Genomic DNA, 9,641 nt, shown 5'->3' with positions numbered 1-9,641 from the left:
TAATAATAATACTATCTAAGAATATTTATGAATACATTCGGAATGACGAGATTAGATGCTAGGGGATTGTGTCTGTTCGTATCGACGCGAGGATTAAGCTCTATTTATGAATGTATTTATGAATGTTGGAGAGCACATTCTATAGATCGAAAACAACATTTGCTTTTAGAATTAAATCTAGAAACTGTATAACACAACATTTGGTTTCTGAATTGAATCTAGAAAGAAGTTTAGCAATGAAATTCCGACGTGGAAGTAGCAGCACTGCAACCTCAAATACGGCAGCTTATGTTGAAAATGCCATAATACATTCTGCCGAGCTGCTCACGGTGAGACTGGAAGACATAGACATTGCTTCACGTAGTAATGCAGAAGCAGCCTTCAGGAGATCCATTGTTGCAGCTTGGCTCAACACCATGTTTCCCACTCTCCATCTCCCTCACCCGCCTTCTGACGAAGAACTGAGGAGTTGTTTGAGAGATGGAAGCTTTCTTTGCCACCTCTTAAACAAAATCAATCCAGGAGCCATACCAAACATCATTCTATTCAGACTATCAGAAGGTGCCACATTTTCAGAACAGGAAAGACTTGACAATGTTAGGATTTTCCTAGTGGCCATAGATGGTTTACAAATACCCACTTTTAAGCTGTCTGATTTGGAGAAGGGTAGTATGGTGGCTGTGGTGGACTGCCTTTTGTTTCTAAGAGAATATTATGTTGTGGGTAATCATCAGAAAAAGATTACTGATGAGTCACCAGGCAAAATAGCTGGGGAATCTCCTCTAAAGATGGGTGATGTTAGTTCAGACAAAAAGTTTGATGTTGAATGTCTAAGCAATATATTTGAGTTTGAAAGCCTTTTGTCGGATTCAATTGTGTCCAATTCTGCTATATCAAATTCAACATGGGTGCAAATTGGACAGGCCTTCCAGGAGGTTATGCAATCGAAAGCCATGGCATATCCGGATAATAAAGCACTGGAGAAGTCTGAGCTGTTTAAATGTCTCAATAAAACACCACCCAAACCACTTTTGACTGTTGTGAGTGCTCTTCTTGCTGAGAAACAGAGAGATGAACTTGATTCTGTGGTAGAATTCGTACTGAAGAGAGTAATGGAGAAGTTTGCATTCTGCCTTCTCAGCCAAAAGGAGCACACTAAGGAACTCAAACATGTGTTCAGAAATAGATTAGAAACCATGAGAAGGAACTACGAAGAAAATGTGGAACAACTGCAGACTGAAAAGAGGGAAGTAGAATCAGGGCTGCAAAAGAAAATAGAGGAAATCGAAGAGAGAGGGAGAAAAGAGAGGGAGCAGAGCACGGCTTCTATCTGCACTTTAAGAGATGAAATAGAAACACTGAAGAGGGTTAATAAAGAAGAGTTAGAAACTATGTGGATGACTAATGAGGGACATCTGCGACAATTGCAGTTGGACAAAAGCAAAGCTGAATTAGAGATGCAGAAGAAAATAGAGGAAACCCAAAATAAACAAATAAAGGAGAGGGTGGAGAGTGAATCTGCAATCCGTGCTTTGAAATATGAATTAGAAACTGTTAAACAGAGCAACGAGGAACAATTAGAGGCTATAAAAAGAATAAATCAGGAAAATGTGCAAAAATTGCAGTCAGAGAAACGGGAACTTGAATCAGAGTTGCTTACGAAATTAGAAGAAACCCAAAATAGGCAAATGAAAGAGAGGGTGAAGAGTGAGGCTACTATCCGCCTTTTAGAAGATGAACTTGAGACTGTGAATAAGATTAATCAGGAGCAGGTGCAAAAACTACAATCTGAAAAAACGGAGGTTCAAAAAGAGTTGCAGAACAAGATTGAAGAAACCCTAGAGAGAGGATTAAAGGAGAGGCAGGAAAGTGAAACCACCATTAGTGCCCTGGAAGCTAAACTAAAAACAATTAAAAAGACCAATGAAGAACATGTGCAACAATTGGAGTCTGAAAAGACGCAAGTATGCCTAGAGTTGCAGAAGAAAAATGACGAAATACAAATTCTTTTGTCTAAACAACAAGAAGAGAGAGAAAATGATGAACCAGATGAGAACTCTTCCAAGGAATTGAAAAACGTAAGGCTTAGATATTCTTGCATCCTAAAACTGTTGGGAGCACACGTTGCAGCACTTCGAGACATTACAGAGGCCTCCCAACTGACTAACGAAGAAATGTCGATGCTGGAAAAACAACTGAATGGATTAGCAAATAGCGCAGCTAACTACTCCAGGGTTGTTAAAGAGAACCGACAGCTATACAATGAAATTCAAGATCTGAAAGGGAACATTCGTGTATACTGCAGGGTGAGACCTTTCCTTCCCGCTGACGAATCATGCGTGAAAGAATCTGCAATTGAATGTGCCGGTGAAGAAGAGGAATTGTCAATTTCAAACCCTAAAAGGTCAGGCATGGATTCCAAAGAGACATTCAAGTTCAACAGAGTCTTTACTCCCTCTGCAACCCAAGAAGAAGTATATCGTGACACTGAACCACTCATAAGGTCTGTTCTTGATGGGTACAATGTATGCATTTTTGCATACGGTCAAACAGGTTCAGGGAAAACCTACACAATGTCTGGTCCTAATGCAATGTCATCAAAAGAGGACTTGGGGGTCAATTACAGAGCACTAAATGACATCTTCCAAATTTCACAAGAAAGAAAAGAATCGTTTAGATATGAAATTGGGGTCCAAATGATAGAAATATATAACGAGCAAGTTCGTGATCTGCTGATCAATGGCGAGGATTCACAAGGGACCACCTCTCGAAGAAAGAGCCTTGATATTCGAAGCCCATCTCAGTCCAGTGGGGTGAGTGTTCCTGATGCAATAATGTCCCATGTTGAGTCAACAAAGGATGTTTTAGATTTAATGAAAATTGGGATGAGAAACAGAGTTGTATGTGCAACTGCCCTTAATGGAAACAGCAGCCGCTCTCACAGTATACTGAGTGTGCATGTTGAAGGGACGGACTTATGTTGTGGAGCAAGTGTAAGAGGATGCCTTCATTTGATTGATCTTGCAGGGAGTGAGAGGATTGACAAGTCAGAGGTCACTGGGGAAAGACTTAAAGAAGCAACACACATAAACAAATCTCTCTCTGCTCTTGGTGATGTTATATTTGCTCTAGCTAATAAGAGTGCCCATGTCCCATATCGTAACAGCAAACTGACCCAAATTCTTCAGGATTCCCTGGGTGGCCAAGCAAAGACACTCATGTTTGTACATCTCAATCCAGACATTGAATCTTACTCGGAGACGATCAGCACTTTGAAATTTGCAAAGAGAGTGTCTAGCTTGGAACTGGGTGCTGCACGTAGCAACAAGGAAAGCAAGGATGTTAGAGATCTCAAGGAACAGGTTTCCAAATTGAAAGAAATCATTGCGACAAAGGATGCCGAGATCAAGCGCTTGCAAAAACTCAAGCTCTGAAGAAGTTGAGCTGCACACTGTAAATAAATGTTGACATATACACATTTTAGAATTCGCAGTAGATGAATTCTATGCAATTGCTGTAATACCTGATCTTATTACTATCAATTATACAACTATGATTCTTGGTATCGATTCAGATTTTTGACTCATGCATTTGTTATGTTTTCACAGTAATCAGTTGTGTGATTTTATAAAATCTCTTATGAAATTAGATTAAGATTGATATTTCTCAGTATTGAGTTGTGTTGTTATCCATCAAATCTAAGATTGATATTTATGATTAACCTACAAATGTATTATCGTAAACATCATGTAGGAAACCATCTCTAATATAGAGAAACGCTCTAGTCAAGAAGGATATATCATGCAACAGAGGAATATGACAATGCTGAAGTCGAATGAATACTGAGAAACAGTGAAGTCAAGAACAACAATGCCAAAAACAATATCATGATCATATATCGGTTGACAATAGTTGGAGTTCGATTTCAACTAAAATTAATAAAATTTGTAGTGTTAGATTAAAAGGAATCTGTCAAGAGCAATCAAATTCACATTATGCAATGACAAAGAACTTATCTCACTGAATAGTAACATTCAATCGTTCTTTCCTGAAGGTATTCACAGCTAAAAATCTTCTTTCCTTTCTTGAGACTAGCGAAATAAGATTGGGAGCTAAGACAAAAGCAGAATTAGCACTATCTAGAGAGAACGCCGCATATTCAACCTCTTAGATGAATGTGAGGTCATATTCTAAGGATTTTTGTAGGCTATAACTGAATATAGCCAAGCTCTACAACATAGTAAAAAATCTCCAAAGGCCTGGTTGAAATATGGAACCAGATTGCCTCCACCATACAACTGTGAAATCATATTCCACATTATTGTTGTGTATAATCCATGGAGAGTATAGGAGCGCAAGTAATAGCCCAGACAAAGTAATAGATTGATTCTAATTTTTCTGTGCTATATTTTCCTAAACATAAAATGCAGGAGCAACCCAAGAAGTGGCCTAGAAGCTTATTAACTATAGGCATTGCAACTTAGGAAGCCTTGCGCTTTGGTTGATCAATTCAATTATTGTGGACAGTCTTGAATGCTTCATGGAGGATAATAGAGTATTCCTCTTTTGGTTGAATATATTTTATTATTTTTTTTATGGTATGCTTACGTTGAAGTGATAATGAGATTAAGTAATGATGTGTTTCTTCTTTCTTTCTTTCTAATAATATTGTATGAATTTTTTTCCATCTTGTAAAAGTGCTTAAAAGAGAAGGAAGGTTCTATACGAAGTTCTTGGAAAAGAATTCTGTTATGAAACAAATCAATAGTTGTTAAACAAATGTGGTATCTCTTTCAAAAAACACAAACATATAGGAATAAATCGAGAATGAAAAATGCAGTAGTGTTGGAAATATATGTAAGGCACAATTAATTCTTCTTGTTTGGTTGGCCTCAAATTTTATGATGAGAGAGCACTATAAAAAACCTTTAGGAACTATAAACCCAAATGGAATCTATGAGGTGTGGTAGACAATATTTTAACTTCTGTACTTTGGGTTTCCCAATAGTCATTTAAGAAATTTGTGTACTAATGTACCAAAAAATTAATTTATATAATGAAGTTAATTGAACCAAATTAGTTTAGTTGCTTTTTTTTGGCACAGGGAATTTTATTGGAAAAATTCATAAACCATAATGCACAATATAGACTTTGCAGAGCCTAGAAGCTTGAGTAGTTAAGGAGGGTTTTGAATACAACGATTGTTGAACTATTCAAATATGCCTTCCATTTAGAGAACTCAAAACTATCAATATAAATTTTCTTTCTACAAAATATTTCTTTGATTTATCTTTTCACTAGGCCTTCATAGGGTATGGAAAAACTTTACACCCTTGCACATCCTAGAACCTTTGAAAAAACATCTTTGAGGCTTGTATGACTCGAGACATATAGTATGTAATATGTTGCTAATAAGATAATATGGTGTGTAACAAAGAATGACTCTTACTCAGTTAAAAGTATTCGATACAAAATTTTAGAAAATTCTTTCGTAGATGAGGACTGGCCTATCAACTTATTTTGGGGCAAGGAATGCCTCCCTAAAGCTAGTTCCTTTACATGAATAGTCAATAGAGGTTGTATCGTTATTGAGGAAACAAGGAGATAAATGGGCTTTAATAGTCCATCTAGGTGTGTTCTTTGTGAGACTGATGAGGAAACTTCAGATCACTTACTCGTTTCATTTATAGTCATAGAGAAGTGTTGGTAAATGCTTCAAACAAAGCTAAATTTACATGGCCCTAGACTATGTATCCTTTGAGCATTATTCCAAGCATGGCCTAAACCTCTAGAGAAATCTACCTTTTCTAGTATTTTGACCCTAAGCCCCTCAATACTCAATTGGGAAATTTGGAAGGAGAGAAATAGAATTTATTTTTTCAAAGCAAAGTTGAATCCCTAGATAGATTATTTTTTTAGAATCAATCAAACCATCCAGGAAACCACAAGGACTACAACCTCAAAATTATGCCTCTATTACAAACCCTTCACCTGGCTCCATAGCTTATCTAATAAGTCTAGCTAGGAATCAAGTTTAGGCTTGTGAATGGGCTTCCAAAGGTTAATCTTTCCTCACTTCCCTTAGCTATAGTCTATTTGGAAAAACCACAATGGGGATGACATAAGTGTAATTTTGATGGTGCATCCAAAGGCAAACTAGGACCATTAAGGGTTGGACTCATCCTTAGAAATGATAATGGTGCCATTGTAGCTCAAGGGGGGAAAAGACTCCTAAATGAGACAAATAATGTGGTTGAAGTAGAGGTAGCTATGTTGGCTATCTAAGAATCCAAAAATATTAGGGATAACCAAAATCCATGTAGAAGGGGAATAATTAATTATTTCTAATGCAATCGTTAAAGGTACCATGAAATCTTGGCACCACCAGAATTACATTACGTAAAAACATCATTTAGGAATTGGCCACCCTAATGTTGATATATAATTGAAAAGATCATTTGAATGAAAGATTGTTGAAGACGTGTTTTCAATCATTGTTTTGTCATTGATGTCAAACCTACTACATGTTGGTAAGACAATTGCTTATATGTTTCAAGCACTATCACTTAGTTGATTGATGAAGAGGATTTGATCAACAAGATGCAACAAAAGTACCTAGAGGAAAGGTTGAGTTATGATTATGTATTGAAGTGCAATAATTAGTTAAGACAATGATGACATAATGTATTGATGATTTACTTGAGGTTACAAAATGATTAGCTACACTTAGAAAGATTAGAAGATAAGGTTGAACAAAGTTCATTTTTTAAGCTTGACCAAGTTAATAGAAGGTGCTGAGCAAAGTTAGTGCAAGCCGAGCCAATAGTCAGTTAGAGAAAAGTGAAAGCAATTTCTAGTAGATGCTGAGTGAACTGGTGGATGCAGAGCAAGTTAGTATGTGCCGAGCAAGGTAGTTGAAGCTGAGTGATTTTTAGTTGATGTCGAGCACCAATAAAATCTAGTTGATGCTAAGCAACACAGTATGTGTCAAGCATCAGTAAATTGATAATGCCAAGCTGTTGCATTATGAAAAAGATCAAAGACTCACCAAATAAAAGCTGACAATTTATTTTCTTGGAACTTGTGAATCAAGAGGAAGATAAGATTGATGAGTTAGAGGCACAAAATCTTATGTAAACCATTTTGGAGGCGAATTCAAATGGATTCTAGGAGAAGTTTCTAGAGAATAAAAGATATGGGGTAGATACATTGTATACTACCTAATCCCTCAAAAACCCTAATTTTTTAGACAGATAATGAGCAGGAAAAAGAGTTCTAATTTCCTATATGTAGGGATGTTTGGTCATGAAGCAAAGTTGGATAGAGGTTAGAGAGTTTTTGGATGTGAAAATTTGATAAGGAGAAGGAAGAGGGTTTGCTTCATCAAGTGACCCAAGTGAAGAAGTCTGCAATGGTGGGCTAAGCAAGAAGGCTAGAGGAGGTTCAATGCTTGAAGGGTGAACAAGCTATCAAGAACTACAAAGATTGGAAGCCAAGTAGAGTTGAGGATTGAATAGTGATCTATAATTTGCAAGTAAGGTTGTAAGTTGTATCAAATCAAAGCTCTATTGTTACTTTCTAACAATTGTATTAGATTAGGGTAATTCCTTTGGAGAAAGGTTGACTTAACAGTCATTGGAAAATCCTTTAATAGGGTGGCATTCCAAGTGAATGGCCTAAAGTCCTCTAAGAAGGCTCACTTTTAACAGGGTGATTGGAATCCCTTAACTGGGTCACATTTAATAGTGTGTGTTGTAGCCTTTAATAGGGCATCACTTCAGAAGAGTGAAAAAGGAGTAGCATGTTAATGGTGGTTTTCCCCAAATTGGGTTTCCACATTAAATCATTGTGTTAAGTGTACTAATGGATGTGTTGTGTTTTATACTTTACATTTCTGCATATTAATGTTACAGTAACATATCAATTTTGGTTAATACACAATGAATGCATGCATGGTTGAGAAAGTTTTAAGGGTTCATTGAATTGTGAAAAGTTTTATTTTGGACATCTGGACTTTGAATAACTGATTCACATCCCCCCGCCCCCTCAGTTATTCTAAAAGAATTCCAACACTAAATGACTTCAAAATCTCTTACATAAGATAGGAGGAAAATATGGAGGCAGATCAAATGTCTAACCAAACATTATATCATACCATGCTTCAAGTAGTGATTGCCTTGCCAAATAATTATTGAAACATTAATTGATAGAGACATAAAATACCATTGCATTGGAATTTAGGTGGGAAAATTATGTTGTAGATTGTGTCACATGCTTGAGATTTAAGTTGATAGGACATTAATTTATGGTACTGTAGTTGGAATCCTTTTAGTGCACTCCCTTTATTCACTTAAGAGTTATTTACATTACGATACAAAATTTTTCCTCAAATCAAGACATTTAAAGTTTGTGCCAAAGCTAAGGTGTTTACATGAAGCTACAATACAAAAATCATTCAACCTAGGGTATGTGAATCAACATAATCCATTATGGTGATTGGTAGTACAAATTAGGAAGGGAAATTTAATCAAAATTGGGCACTTTAAACTTGCAGAGGTTTTAGAGCTCTTGTTATGGCAGATATAATTTTGTTAGTCTAGAACCATCACTACACAAACATAGACATATACCCCATGATATTGGTCTAGGTTCTATAGTGGGGAGAATTGAAAGACATTGTGAGATTCATTATGCACTAGCTAGTCCCACAAGATTCCATGTAGGGTTTTGAAGAAATTTTAATAGTTTTAGTGCCTAGTTGGGGAATAAACCTTGGGGAAGGGAGACTAAAATTGAAAAAATTCCAGTAATAAAACTCACTCCCTTTTTGTGGTTCTTTGTAAAGAGCCAATGACATTAGAGGTTTAAGGAAACTAGAAGTAGTTGGGAATCCCTTGAATTGTTGGTGATGATCAATCTCTATTACAATGGTATTCAGAAGATGAAAAAAAGTGTGGGTTGGTCGACAGATGATAAAGAGAACCTAAGAGAAAGATAGATTATTTGGTTGGCTACTCCTTAAGGAATTCAAGATGCAAACTTGCACCTAGACATAATGATTTGAGAAAGAATCAAGGGGATTGTGCCCCAAACCCTTTAATGAAATATATAGTTTCTGGTCATTCCTTAAGTGGACAATTTCTTTATACATAGAGTTGTTGGTTATAGTTGTCTATTTCCTTTATGTAATTTTTGTAGAATAGTGGTTTTTTAAGGGTGACTACTAGTTAAGTACTTTTTGGTTGATAAAAAGGTTAACCAATAAGTAGCAAGAATGGAAATCTTGGTCTAGTTCATAGTAGAACCATGTAACTAAAGCTTGGACAAATGGGGTTTTGTAATGGAAATTTTGAGCCACCATTCTCAAAATGGTTATTTTGACGAAATATTTGGTTTTACTTTCCTACTACTATCTTCATTTGGTTTATGAAACCGATTCAAGGATGGACACCTATGGGGAAATTTTGATGAAAAATCTTGAAGTATCTTGGTGGTTGAGATGTATGATTGAGGCCACTACTATATTGTGAAGTTTATTTTTGGATGTAGGGGAAAACAAAGCATTAAAATGTGGTAGCTTGTAGGGTCTTTGATATGTTTTGGTGCATTTTGGTGTGTTGTTTATGACAACCTTTTTTGTT

At 36.3% G+C, this 9,641-nt stretch overlaps 1 pseudogene; it reads left to right on the top strand.

Annotated features, from left to right (window-relative positions):
- Positions 1–236: 236 nt before the first annotated feature.
- On the top strand, positions 237–3,434 carry LOC149564263 (kinesin-like protein KIN-14C pseudogene; annotated as a pseudogene).
- Positions 3,435–9,641: the final 6,207 nt, after the last annotated feature.

This window comes from Cupressus sempervirens, chromosome 4 (genome assembly GCF_028749045.1).
Source record: "Cupressus sempervirens isolate cs-2001-9-10 chromosome 4, ASM2874904v1, whole genome shotgun sequence".
NCBI classification, from domain to species: Eukaryota; Viridiplantae; Streptophyta; class Pinopsida; order Cupressales; family Cupressaceae; genus Cupressus; species Cupressus sempervirens.
This window is presented reverse-complemented; position numbering and strand designations above follow the sequence as displayed.